This window comes from Triticum aestivum, chromosome 4A, assembly GCF_018294505.1.
Source record: "Triticum aestivum cultivar Chinese Spring chromosome 4A, IWGSC CS RefSeq v2.1, whole genome shotgun sequence".
Lineage (NCBI taxonomy): Eukaryota > Viridiplantae > Streptophyta > Magnoliopsida > Poales > Poaceae > Triticum > Triticum aestivum.
The window spans coordinates 597,688,923-597,703,399 of record NC_057803.1 but is presented as its reverse complement, the minus strand read 5'-3'; positions in this window follow the sequence as shown (position 1 = coordinate 597,703,399).

Here is a 14,477-nt window from a genome sequence, read left to right as displayed (position 1 = left end):
TAGTTCTTTGGTTGTAACAACTGAACTTGTGTTTTTTCTTTTGGTAAACTGACATATCAAAAGTAGTGATTCATTTCAGCAGTGAACCGTGCCATGTGATTGTGCTTTTGTAGCAATGTAATTTTGCAGAATCCACTTGATTCTGGTGCAGAATTCAATGTTGTCCAATCATTTGGGCTTATTTCCTGCTGTGATTATCGTCAATAAGAGCAACCCAGTGGTTTGCTTGCCATGTCTGGTTCTTATGTTGGTAGTAGTTTACTTTGCTTATCCAGTAGTATGAGTCAATTGGCCAGCCTAGAGAAGCTTGGTGTTTTACATTATGGTGTTAACTGTGAAAATGCCAAGTGTGAGAAAATTAGACCAACTGTCCATTTCTTGCCTGAATGCATTCTTTAAACGAGATGATGTGCTAGAGACATGCTACTATATTGCCTTGCTATAAACAAGATGGTGTTTACTGTATTGTCTTTCATGCACATTTGGTGTATTATCTTTTGACCTTCAAGAACTATCTTCACTGTCTCTCCTTGCTGCATTGTCTCACTCGTTCTCCTTCTATTAACTCTGGGCAGGCATGATGTACATCTGGTGGTCGTCAAGTCAAGGAACCTTCTCTTCTTGCTGCGACAGTCCTCCTCCCGCTGCTCTGCTCTGCTCAACAGCTAGCGTGCATGGCTAAAACAAAGGTAAGACTCTGGCCGGTCGGTGTGTTGAGCCATGGTGGTCTGTTTGTGGGGGTCATCAACATTGGTATAGGTTAGCATGTGCCCTTCAATCAGCGCACAGTGATGAAACGCTTCATTTGATGATGACGAACGGTTCCAGATCTGCACCTCTTGTTTGTTAATTTGGCTCATGTATGTTGTCGTGTCTGCGAAAGATGCAACCTGAGTGCTTTTCTTGTCCTTAAGTTTAATAAATGAGGAACAACATTCAGATCGTGCTCCATGGCGCGCATCAGCTATTGTGTTTGTAATGTTTGAGTCTGCTCCATCATCGATCTGTAGGCCTACTTGACAGTCATAAAGTTGCATTATTTATCCACTGGTAGGGTAGGATATGCCCAAATGTGGTCAGTATAGGAACCAGGGTCCCCTAATTGCTAGCAAAACTTGTGTAATGAGCTCTTGTTACCTTCTACTGATTTTTAGTCTTATTTTTTTAGTACTTCTGTATTGGTATTTAGAAATAAAATTCATATGTGTCTGTATATGTTCTTTTAGATAAGTATGTCAATACATAACTAGTAATGTAAATGGTGTGACACAGTTCTTAATAAAAATGAAAATAACTTGTGAATGTCAATCTCATGTATCAGGGTCTTGTTCTTGTAAACCTTATGTGAAGCTAAAATTCTGGTGTGCAGGGCGACTAGTGATGCGGCACAACAAGCAGTAGCAGGCACGCGAAGCAGCAGGGGGAGGTGGTCTCTCGAACGTCGCTACTGTCACTGATTGATGATGGATGATCTCTCTCCCTCTCTTGCAAGTGTCTACAAATGCTGGTAGAAATAGAAATGGCAGCTCTAGTCCCATGTTGTTGTAGTCCCATGTAGTTCCTTTTCTCAGACTGCCCTTTGTTGCTTCATTTCTATGTTAATTCAGTCTCTGTCGAATGTATCTACTATCTATTATCGTGGCTGTGTAATGAATCCTTTTGTGTTGAAAGAAATAAAATGGTTTGGATACATCTGTACATGCTGAGATGTCAAGCTTCTAAATGTATGTTGTGGAGGCCCAAAATAGATTGGATTGTAAAAGGGCCCAGGCCCAAAAAAGAAATGAATTATAGAAGGCAACATCCTAGAAAATAAAATGGGTCAGGCCCATGTAGCTAGTGAAAATTAACAGAAATAAATATATATTGAAAAGGCCGAATTGTTGGGCTAGGCCCATGTAGAAAATCGAATTGGACCGGGCTGAATCTTGTGCCACGTCAGATTGCCACGCTGGATGCCTACGTGGCCTGGGGAGGTTGCTAGTGACCAAAACGCCACAGTAGACGTATTTTGGTCATAAACATCTTCGACCATTCCAGAAGAAAGGTCGCTATAGTTAGTTTATGACGGCCAGCTTTTGACCTTATGTTTTTGGTCACAAAAAGGTCACAAATGGAAATTTGTGACCATTCAGTGACCAATAGTGGTGGTCACAAGTTGACATATTTCTTGTAGTGAAAGTTTCCTCCGATTCCAATCCTACACCACCAACCACCATTTTCTCCGGATGAGCCATCAACCAGAGCCTACACGGAAGAGAGTGCCATGGGGCTCAACCCTCCAGATCTGGCGATGAGGAAGGTCGTGTTGCTCAACGGTTGCTGCCGGTGGCACCTCATCATCCCCGTGGCTGAAAGCGCCGGCAACGCCATTAGTCGCGTAGACGACATCGCCCTTTGACTAGGCGTCAATCTGGACGACGCCAAATGCAGGGCCGATCTAGAAGAAATTCACCGACCCGTGCCAGGCCCGCCATCGCGCAAGTTAGGCCGCAGGACACCGCAGCCCGATGAGGTCCGATCCTCACAGCCCGCCCACCGTTCGTCGAGATCCACCCGTACGCCCACGCACGGATCGGGTCACCGCTGGCCTCCACAAAGTGCTGCGGCCCGTAGACAAGGGGTTGCCGCGAGAGAGATCCCCCCTGCGGCATTCAGCCGCGCGAGCTTCACACCAAATTTGGATCCCGCTTTCTTATATATGTGCCAAAATTTCGGTACAACAACCCTCCACATCCAACTCTATTTTTTTCTTCCAGAATGGAGGAAGGGGACACTTAGCGGGACTTTCAATAGCAAATTTTCCATACAGATAGAGGCACCTATCAAAAAGATACTCCAAAGGCTTCAGGATCACAGTCTCATTAGTTGAACAACACTCATGCTAATCTACGTTATGTGAATTCAAATCATGCATTTATTAACTAGTCCATGGCCTCAGCAGCTACAACGTCAAAAATACAAAGAGGAAAAACATGAAACTAAGTTTTACACAAATTATTCAGGCAACCTTCCTTTGCCAAGATGCGATCAGCCCTATTGGTTGTTCTTCTATTCCACTTCACTCGATGCTCTTCTATACCAGATAACAAGTCCATTATGTCTTCACAGAGAGGACCAATCTTGGGGAGGTTTAGTCTGCAGAGTTTAGCGCTATAGCCACACCCTGATTGTCATCAATGAATACAATTGTTTGCTCAAGCATGTTGTCTGAGAGTAGTTCATAGCCTTGCTTGTTGGAGAGAATAATTCTTTCCTTGATGATTTCTCTTACAAAGATCAAACATATATGTCGAGGGAGAGAGAACTGACTCCCCTAGACTGTAGGCATGTGATGACCCACAAGTATAGGGGATCTATCGTAGTCCTTTCGACAAGTAAGGGTGTCGAACCCAACGAGGAGCGGAAGGAAATGAAAAGTGGTTTTTAGCAAGGTATTTTCTTCAAGCACTGAAATTATCGGTGACAGATAGTTTTGTGATCGGATAAATCCTAAAAGGTAACAAGTAATAGAAGTAAACAAGATGCAGCAAGGTGGCCCAATCCTTTTTGTATCAAAGTACAAGCCTTCATGAACTCTTATATAAAGCAAAGCGCTCCCGAGGACACATAGGAATTATTGTCAAGCTAGTTTTCATCATGCTCATATCATTCGTGTTCGTTATTTTGATAGTTTGATATGTGGGTGAACCGGTGCTTGGGTGCTGCCCTTCCTTGGACAAGCATCCCACTTATGATTAAACCCTCTCGCAAGCTTCCACAACTACGAAAGAAGTATTAAGGTAAACCTAACCATCATGAAACATATGGATCCAAATCAGCCCCTTACGAAGCAACACATAAACTAGGGTTTAAGCTTCTGTCACTCTCGCAACCCATCATCTACTCATTACTTCCCAATGCATTCCCCTAGGTCCAAATAATGGTGTAGTGTCATGTAGTCGACGTTCACATAACACCACTAGAGGAGAGACAACATACGTCTCATCAAAATATCGAACAAATAGCAAATCCACATGATTACTTATAACAAGACTTCTCCCATGACCCTAGGAACAAACGTAACTACCCACAAAGCATATTCACAATCATAATCAATGGAGTGTTAATTATCATAAAGGATCTGAACATATGATCTTCCACCGAATAAACCAACTAGCATCAAGTACAAGGAGTAATCAACACTACTAGCAACCCACAGGAACCAATCTGAGGTGTTGGGACCAAGATCGAATACAAGAGATGAACTAGGGTTTGAGAGGAGATGGTTCTGGTGAAGATGTTGATGGATATTGACCCTCCCTCGATGAGAGGATCGATGGTGATGATGATGGCGATGATTTCCCCCTCCGGGGGAGGGATGTTTCCTCGGCAGAACAGCTCCACCAGAGCCCTAGATTGGTTCTGCCCAGGTTCCACCGTGAGACAGAGGCGCTTCGTCCCGAAAGCTTACTTATGATTCTTTCTAGGGTAAAAGACACCATATAGCAGACGATGGGCACCGGAGGCCTGCCAGGGGGCCCACAAGGTCAGGGGGTGCGCCCAGGGGGTGGGGCACGCCCTCCACCGTTGTGGCTGGCTGGTGGCCCCCCTCTGGTTCTTTCTTCACCCAATATTTTTTATATGTTCCAAAAACAATCTCCGTGAAGTTTCAAGACTTTTGGAGTTGTGCAGAATAGGTCTCTAATATTTGCTCCTTTTCAAGTCCAGAATTCCAGCTGCCGGCATTCTCCCTCTTCATGTACTCCTTGTAAAATAAGAGAGAATATGCATAAGTATTGTGATATAATGTGTAATAACAGCCTATAATGCATTAAATATTGATATAAAAACATGATGAAAAATGGATGTATCAACTCCCCCAAGCTTAGACCTCGCTTTTCCTCAAGCGAAAGCCAGTATGGATAAATATGTCCACATGTCTAGAGATAGAGGTGTCGATATAATAAAACACGGACACGAGAGCATCATGATTATCTTTAGAACAACAACATAGAATGCCATATAATTTCTTATGTTAAAGTAACAATTCATTCACAATGTAAAGTATGAATCAGAAACTTCATTAAAAACTAACAAAATATGATCTCAGTCATTGGAGCAATTGCAATTTATCACAACATCGGTAAGAGTCAAATAAGAGCTTTTCAGCAAGTCCACATACTCAACTATCATATAATCTTTCACAATTGCTAACACTCACGCGATACTTATGGTTACAAAGTTTCAATCGTACACCGAGAAAGATAGGGGCTTATAGTTTTGCCTCCCAACTATTTACCTCAAGGGTAATGTCAACAATAATACTTTATGATAACTTACATTCGAGTGGATATATATATATATATATAGATATCCGGATCTCTCCAACACAAAGAGCTTGCCAAAGGAAAAAGTGTAAAAAGGAAAGGTGATGATCACCATGACTTTTGTATAAGGGTAGGAGATAAAAGTAAAAGATAGGCCCTTCGCAGAGGGAAGAAGAGGTTGTCATGCGCTTTTATGGTTAGATGTACAAAATCTTAGTGCAATAGAACATCACTTTATTTTGCCATTGTGATAAGGACCTTTATTATGCAGTCCATCTCTTTTATTTCTTCCATATCACAAGTTCGTATAAAGCTTATTTTCTTCACACTAATAGATCATACATATTTAGAGAAAGCAATTTTTATTGCTAGCACCGATGACAACATACTTGAAGGATCTTACTCAATCCATAGGTAGGTATGGTGGACTCTCATGGGAAAACTGGGTTTAGGGATATTTGGAAGCACAAGCAGTATCTCTACTTGGTGCAAAGATTTTGGCTAGCATGAGAGGGAAAGGCAAGCTCAACATGTTGGACGATCCAAAACAATATACTTCTATTCGGATATAACAAAACATAACTCCTTATGTTGTCTTCCTTGTCCAACATCAACCTTTTAGCATGTCATATTTTAATGAGTGCTCGCAATTAAAAGATTTCCAACATAGTATATTTATATGTGAAGCCTCTCTTTCTTTATTACTTCCTATTGATTGCAACAACGACCAAAACTATGTTTGTCAACTCTCAATAACTTTTATTCATCATACTCATTATATGTGAAGTCATTACTCTCCATAAGATCAATATATGATCCTTTTTATTTCTTTTTTATTCTTTATTTTTATTTAATTCCCTCAAGATTATTGCAAGAAAGCAAAGCCCTTTACTCAAAACTACTCTTTTTATTATATATCTCACGGGCTCGATTACATAGATAGAGATCAAAGCAAAACTCAAAGCAAGATCATACTAATAACTTTATTCTACTAGATCAAGAAATAACCAAAATGATCGAACTAAGAAAAGTAATAAAGATAAAGATGTGATGGTGATACGATACTAGGGCACTCCCCCCAGCTTGGCAGTTGCCAAGGGGAGTGCCCATACCCATGTAATTAAATCTCTTTCTTCAGAGGTGGTGATGAAGGAGTTGTATTCTTCTTCTCCAACTGACGTCAGAGGATAAAATTTTCCTCCCTTAGCTCCTCATTATTGAGCTCAAGCTTCAATATCTTTTTTCATAGTGCCACCTTGCTGTCCTACAAAAAACATGGTGGGATAGATCGGACCTTAGGGAGGCTTGACTTCTTGAACTCCACATGCATATTGCCTGGTTGGGTTAGTGGTTCGTCCTCCTCATTGGAACTTGTCTCCTCCTTACTCTTTGGCTCATAGTCTTCTTCCTCCATGGTCCAACCATAATGTTCCACATCCCCATATACTTTTGGGTTTGTGATATAACCAGCCATGTAGCTTTCTCCCTCTAAATCTTGGGATGACATCTCGCTCTTAATCTGCTGCAGAAACAACTCAAAACGAAAACATGAGATTTTTGCGTGGTACGGTGGTCAAAACATTCAAGAGATTATATAATGAATTTTTACTGACCAAAAGAAGTATTCTGCAAGAAAACGGAGTCCAGAGGGCACATGAGGTGGCCACAAGGTCGGGGGTGCGCCCTCCACCCTTGTGGTGGCCTCGTGTCTCTTTCGGAGTGCTTTTAATTTTCCTAATTCTTTAAATATTCCAAATGGAGAAAATTTATCATTGGAAATGTTTTGGAGTCAGTTTACTTACTGTACCACATACATATTCCTTTTCGGAGTCTGAGACATTCTGGAAAGTGTCCCTTATGTACTCCTACGGGGTTACGGTATTAATTATATTTGTCTCAACATTTATGGGAGTACCTAAGATATAATGTTTAAGTCTTTGACTGTTTACCACCTTCGGATTTTTACCTTTGGCATTGTTGATTTTTATGGCACCAGAACGATAGACCTCCTCGATAATGTAAGGCCCTTCCCATTTAGAGAGAAGCTTTCCTGCAAAAAACCCTTAAACGAGAGTTGTATAGCAAAACATGATCACCTACATTAAACTCACACTTATGTATCATTTTTATCATGCCATCTTTTAACTTTTTCCTTAAACAACTTGGCATTCTCGTAGGCTTGGGTTCTCCATTCATCAAGTGAGCTAATATAAATAACCTCTTATCACCGGCAAGTCTAAAATCATAATTGAGCTCTTTAATAGCCTAACATGCCTTATGTTCTAGCCCAAGTGGTAAGTGACATGCTTTTCCATAAACCATTTTATATGGAGACATACCCATATGATTCTTATAAGCAGTTCTATAAGCCCACAAAGCATCATCAAGCTTCTTAGACCAATTCTTTCTAGATCTATTAACAATATTTTGCAAAATTAATTTAATCTCTCTATTTCTCAATTCTACTTGACCACTAGACTGAGGATGATATGGAGATGCAATTCTATGATTAACATCATACTTAGCAAGTATTTTACGGAAAGCACCATGAATAAAATTTGAACCACCATCAGTCATTAAAGATCTAGGGACTCCAAACCTTGTAAAAATAACTTCTTTAAGCATCTTAATAGAAGTGTTATGATCAGCACTACTAGTTGGAATAGCTTCTACCCACTTAGTAACGTAATCAACAACAACTAGAATATGTGTATACCCATTAGAGGAAGGAAAAGGTCCCATATAATCGAAGCCCCAAACATCAAATGGTTCAATAACAAGTGAATGGTTCATAGGCATTTCCTGATGTTTACTAATATTACCAATTATCTGGCATTCATCACAAGATAAGACAAACTTACAGGCATCCTTAAAGAGACTGGGCCAATAGAAACCAGATTGCAATACCTCATGTGCAGTTCTATCTCCAGCGTGGTGTCCTCCGTAAGCTTCGGAGTGTCACTTGCGTAGGATCTGTTCTTGTTCATACTCGGGCACACAACGTCTAATAACAACATCTACTCCTTCTTTATAAAGGTGTGTATCATCATAGAAGTAATGTCTTAAATCACAGAAAAATTTTCTTTGCTGATATGTGAAACTATGTGGTATAAATCAACAACAATATAATTCGCATAATCAACATGCCATGGAGCATTACGAGAAGCATTTATGACATTTAATTGCTCATCAGGAAAGCTATCATCAATAGGTAGCGAGTCATCAAGAACATTTTCTAACCTAGGGAAGTTGCCTACAACGGTGTTATCAGGTCCCTTTCTTTCAATAATATGCAAATCAAATTCTTGTAACAAGAGAACCCATCTAATAAGTCTAGGTTTAGCATCTTTCTTTTCCATAAGATATTCAATAGCAGCATGATCTGTTTTCCATAAGATATTCAATAGCAACATGATCTGTGTGAACAGTTACTTTGGAATCAACGATATAAGGTCTGAACTTATCACATGCAAATATAACTGCTAAAAATTCTTTTTCAGCAGTAGCATAATTTCTCTCGGCACTATCTAGAATTTTACTAGCATACTGAATAACATTTAATTTCTTATCAACTATTTGTCCTAGAACAACACCAACAACATAATCACTAGCATCACACATAATTTCAAAGGGTAGGTTCCAATCAGGTAGCTGAACAATAGGAGCAGAAATCAAGGCTTTCTTAAGTATTTCAAATGCTTCAACACAATCATCATCAAAAACGAAAGGAACATCCACTACTAGGAAAAGGCCTACTAATGGCGCACTGGTTTTGCCTACTAATGGCGCATTACCAGTGCGCCATTAGTAGCACGCCACTAGTATATCTTACTAATGGCGCACGATGGGTGCGCCATTAGTATCTGGTATACTAATGGCGCACCAACTATTGCGCCATTAGTATGTAAGAGCATGCGCCATTAGTGTGCCTCCCGGGGGGCCATACGTAAGCATGGCTTTGTCATACTAATGGTGCATTCTCTGTTGATGCGCCATTAGTATCCTTTGGCATACTAATGGCGCACCTGGTGGTGATGCGCCATTAGTATGAATATTTGGTTTTTTTCCTTTTCTGATTTTTGCACAGGTTATAAAATATATTATTAGACAGAATATAAAATATATTATTAGACAGAATATAGACAGCAACATAAGATTCATCGAATACAATAGAAGATTAGTCTCCGAATACAATTCATCATATTAGTCTCCGAATTCAAAAGACCGAACAAAGATAAAACATTACAAGTCTCAAGACCGCGAGTTTCGAGTTTGTCTTCACATTACAAGTCGATATCGATCATCTAAACTACCATCACATAGAAGAGAGTTGTGGTCATCACGATGAGCATCATCGCGATCAAACTGGTCTTCACCCGGTTCCTCCAACGCTCCCTCCTCTCTCCCGCTAGATGGCGGGCATATCTAGATTCGGCCTCCGCCCTAGTGGTGTACCCTTTGTAACTATTACCGCTGAAACGGTGAACCTGTCTCCAACACTCCTCCCAGTCGTCGTAGACTCCGGGAACCTTACCCTTGTACACGACATACGATGGCATCTTTATGCACAAGCCAAACAACAGACAATACATAAGCAATATGTAAGTATGCAACAAAAGGATCGGAAGAGAAAAGCAAGACATTAATAGCATGATTCATGGTCCTACTAATAAATAGCATCGATTACATCTAAGTTGAATGACTGTCCAAACCAAAGAGACATACGAATTCATTAAAGTATAATTACAACATGAGCCAATCAATGTTTCAGAACTACACATCACTACTTTCGACTCAACTCATCAGACAGGAACATGGATGAAGCCGCCGTCTGTCGTGATGGTCATGAAATTGCGGTCGTTGTCACCCTGCATTTGTAGCATTTCATCTATCTCACTGTTGGACGGTTGATATCTGACGAAGAACTACCCCGAGGTATGAAGGACGTCTTGATGGATGATGTCCGCAAACTCCAACTGGATGCGAAAGAATTCTTGTCTGAGGTCCGCGTCCTGGACTGCCAACAAGCTCGTGGCCCAATCTTTGAGATTATCTGGTAGCAGAAGTTGATGATGGTTCCTTACGATCGCCCGCATGTGATGGAGGGCGTAGTAGGCATCCTTTTGACCGCCAGGCGGCTGCTTGACGCAGCAGAACTTCGTATTGTGTGAGAACATGTGCTTGCCGTACTTACGAACTGCCCTGGTGAAGGTGCCTCCAGATTTGGCGTAGGCGGGGAGAACATCATCAAGAACTTGCTTGACATTTGTGTAGTCTATCCTGGAGTTACGGTTCGGGTCTAAATACGTGGCCATGGAATATTTCGGGCTTGAGAGGATGAGTGTGCAATGTGTGTCACTGCACATAACACGGAATGTTAGAAAAAAATGATCGAAATCTAAGAAATCATATGTTACGGGGCGGTTAAGTAATGACTTACTCGGGAAAGTAAGCCACAGGGAAGTTACCTTATCTGGGTTTGCTAGAATGATGCCTTCGAGGTGTGAACTCGCAACTTGGCCGTCCCCAGCGCTGCTCAAGTGCTTGGCACGCATGTAGAAGGGGTCGACTATCACGATGTCCGGGGTCTTGTCTCTAATGATCCGCATCTCCATACTCAGCGAAAACAGCCGAACGAAGTTGTAATGCAGCGGATGAAGGTTAAACATAGCAAAGATGTCATCAAACCGCAAGATGATCGTACCCCCGATGTCGCCATCCACAAAGCCCTTGCCCTCTGGCATCTTGGCCACGAAAACCGGGTATGCCACATCCTTCTCTCTGAGACACTGCTTCTCCAAAGAAATAACACTGTCGTGCAGACTCCGCATAGCACCGGTTGCAGCATTCAGCATATTTGGTGGTAGCATCGCCCTACCCGCCACATGCACCCTCCTCGAGATATCCTTAGGTGAAGGTGGCCCGTCCTGAGCACGGATCGAACTCGATGCCGGCTGGCTCGCACCGGCGCCCTTGTTAGTCTTTTGTTTCCGTCCCTTCTTCTTGATCTCCTGTAATGGGACCGAGTTCTGCTCACAGACCGCCTTCTTGAGCGTGTTGGGGCTGATAATATTTCGCACCCCAGCTATCTGAGGCTCGGTGAAGGCGGGAGCTGGGGGCGTGTCCTGAGAACTGAACGCCAGATGATGCCTGTTGCAATTGGATTTCTCTGCCGTACCAGCTAGATGGCGGTCGTCTTGGTTGGGTTCTTGAGAAAGAGGCCCGCAGAACTCGTCAGTGTACCCATGTTCGGCAAAGTACTTATCGACTTTGGTAAATGTACCATCGCCGGCTTCGTCGCCGTCCGGATCCTGTGCCATAGGGCTATCTGGATCCTATGCCATAGGGATGTCCGGCAGGTCCGGTAGCGTTGCGGCGTTCTTGCCATGGCTTGGCGCCGGCACGACTGGCGGTCTTGTCTGTGGGGTGGTGTCCCCCGCTCCCAAACGAATCTGTCTCTTCGGCCAAAGCAGGGGCGAGTTTACGCTGGTGCTGAGGGTCATCTCATCTTCTTCGTCGGCCCCAGCGGATCGAATCGGAGGTAACAGCTCGTCGTAAACTGGCAGCACCCGAACCACTTCAACCCTATACATTCTGGGTGGCATCGGATTACCGTGGAACATGGGGTTGCCCGGTTGAACGATTCTTCCCTTGGCGACATCGAGCAACTCGGCGCCCACGAAATGCAGAAGATTGCAAGGAACGTCGGCGGTGCCCTGCGAAAACATGTATAGGGCATCAGGGATGCCCAGTCAAAGGCAAGGAGATGAAGTCATCAGCCGAGAGGCTTGGTTACCGTGATGCCGTCGAGCTCGGCTAATGTCGAGGCATCGCCAACGGCGAGCGTGCAACTGACGGAGGGGGCGCTTGCTAGCGAGGTGCCGGCTGGCGTACACCCGGGTGCATTAAGCTCCAATGCATGTGCCGGCACCGGAGACACGAATACCGCCTCCACCGGAGACACCAATGGCGCCGCCGCCGGAGACACCAATGGCGCCGCCTACGCGCTGTGCGAGTTGCTGGCCGTGAAGTTGGGAATCGGGGGAGGCCCCTGTTGGCCGCCCGCAATCCACGTCGTCAGCCCATGAATCAACGTAGGCACCATGGCGTTGAGCGTCGTTCCAAGTTGTTGTTGCACTTGTTCTTGGAAAAGCTCCGGAATTCGCGCCACTTGTGCCTTGAGTTCTTCAACCTCGTGCGTCTGGCTTTCCGAGCTGGTCTTTTTCTCCTTCCACACACCAGCGGTATAGTATGACCCCCATTTTGTGGACAAGCCTTTGCCGGCCACACGACCAGCTGATGTCGGCTTAGTGAGCTTATCCTTGTTTTTCATTACGTTCAACGCCCTATTTAAAGGGGTGTCGAAAGGGGAGCTCTTAGACGACCCTGCGCTACTGCTTTCAGTGTCCTGCGAAAGGAACGTGAACCATTTAGAAATATTGGGGATTAATTAGAGTGCAACCATATGGAGCTAATTAGGCGGGGGTGTATTCCTTACCAGAAGAAGCTCAAGCGCCCTGGTCTTCGGATCCGTGGTAAGCTCCTTTGTTATCGGGTCCTCCTTGTACCGGGCCCTGACATAGTTCCTGGTCTGCTTGTCACCGCTGTATTTCTCGAAGCGGGGCGGTAGGCCTTGCTCGGCACGCTCCGCATCCTCCTTGTCCCATATAGGCTCCGCCACTCTGTAACCGCCGGGACCGAGTTTGTGTTCCCCTAAGTTCAAATCCCACATTTCTTTCCCCCACTGACTTGATTCGGAGGTTGCACTGCTCTCGCACTTGATCTTGAACTCCTTGTACTCATCTTCGCTCATCAAAGGATATTTCGCCTTGATCTTCTCATAACTATCACCTTTATCAATCATTCTCTTCACCACGCTTTTCCAAGTAGACAGGGTCGTGCTCATCTTCGTGAGGGCGGCACTATTCACTTTATTCCCGGAGAGGCGTGTGTTTTCAAATTCGGCGGGGAACTTGTATCGTTCGTGCAGCTTCGTGAAGAGGAGGTTGCGCAAATTCCCTCGGTCCTTATGCCTAAGGTTCTCGGTGTTGATCGAGACGATGCTCCGGAGAATGCACCCGAGCTGAAGTGAGTACCCCTTGACTATATGTTTGGGCTCCGTTGGATTCCTGTCGGAGTCCACTTGAGTGAATTCCTCCTTGAGCATGCGGAGCGCATTCGGGCGCCGGTCCTTCCTTTGCTTCTTCAGTTGGCTGCCATCTGTGTGTGCGCCGCCATCATCAGTGGTGGCATCCTCGGCGGCACCATCAGTGGTGTCATCCCCGACGCCACTAGGGGTTGTCTAATCTGGATCGGTGTCTTCCGCGGCGTCCTCATAGCGGTGAGGTTGTTCTTCCATCTCCTGGGACAGCTCCCAGAATTTCTTGCCACCTGAACCACCGGCCTCATCGTTGTGGGCCATGTTTTGCTCTAAATAGGAAAAAAGTTTGGTCAAAAAGTTGGTTATTGTCAAGGAACAAGATCATGGTCTGATCATTTAGGGTTTGTCGACACCGAGGCACCCTAAAAGCCTAAGCTTTCATCATTTAGGGTTTTTCGACGCCGAGGCACCCTAAAAGCCTAAGCGTACATCATTTAGGTTCTCATCGACACCGAGGCATCCGGGGCAGCCAAGTTAAGTTTTCATCATTTAGGGTTTATCGATGCCGAGGCACCCTAGGTTGGGCCTAATCACTTGGCACTAATCACTTGGCTCTATTGCCACCTATGGTTTAATGCAGCAAGAATAAAGGGGCAGTTGATCCTACTTAACTAAGTACTAAGATACCCCGGCCCATGCATTAGTAGCAAGTACCTCATATGTCCGATTTTTAGCAAAGTCATGCTAAAATTCACGAAAAATTTCAGCATGACCTTTGCTGAAAATAGGACATATGGAGTACCCAAATTTGCCGGAACGGAAGTTAATCGACATTCCGGCAAACTCAAGGGCCTCTCGGGGTACAATAGTAGCATCACAAGTTGACAAAATTCCCAAGTAGTACAGCAGCAGCATCACAAGTAGTACCAATGAACATATAGTCCAACGCATTCTGAATTTCGATAAATGACAGCAAGTTAACTCATGCTGACAACAACAAACTTATAACAACATAAATGAAATTGCAATATATCCATATACAAAGCAGCAGGATCATCCACCCCATG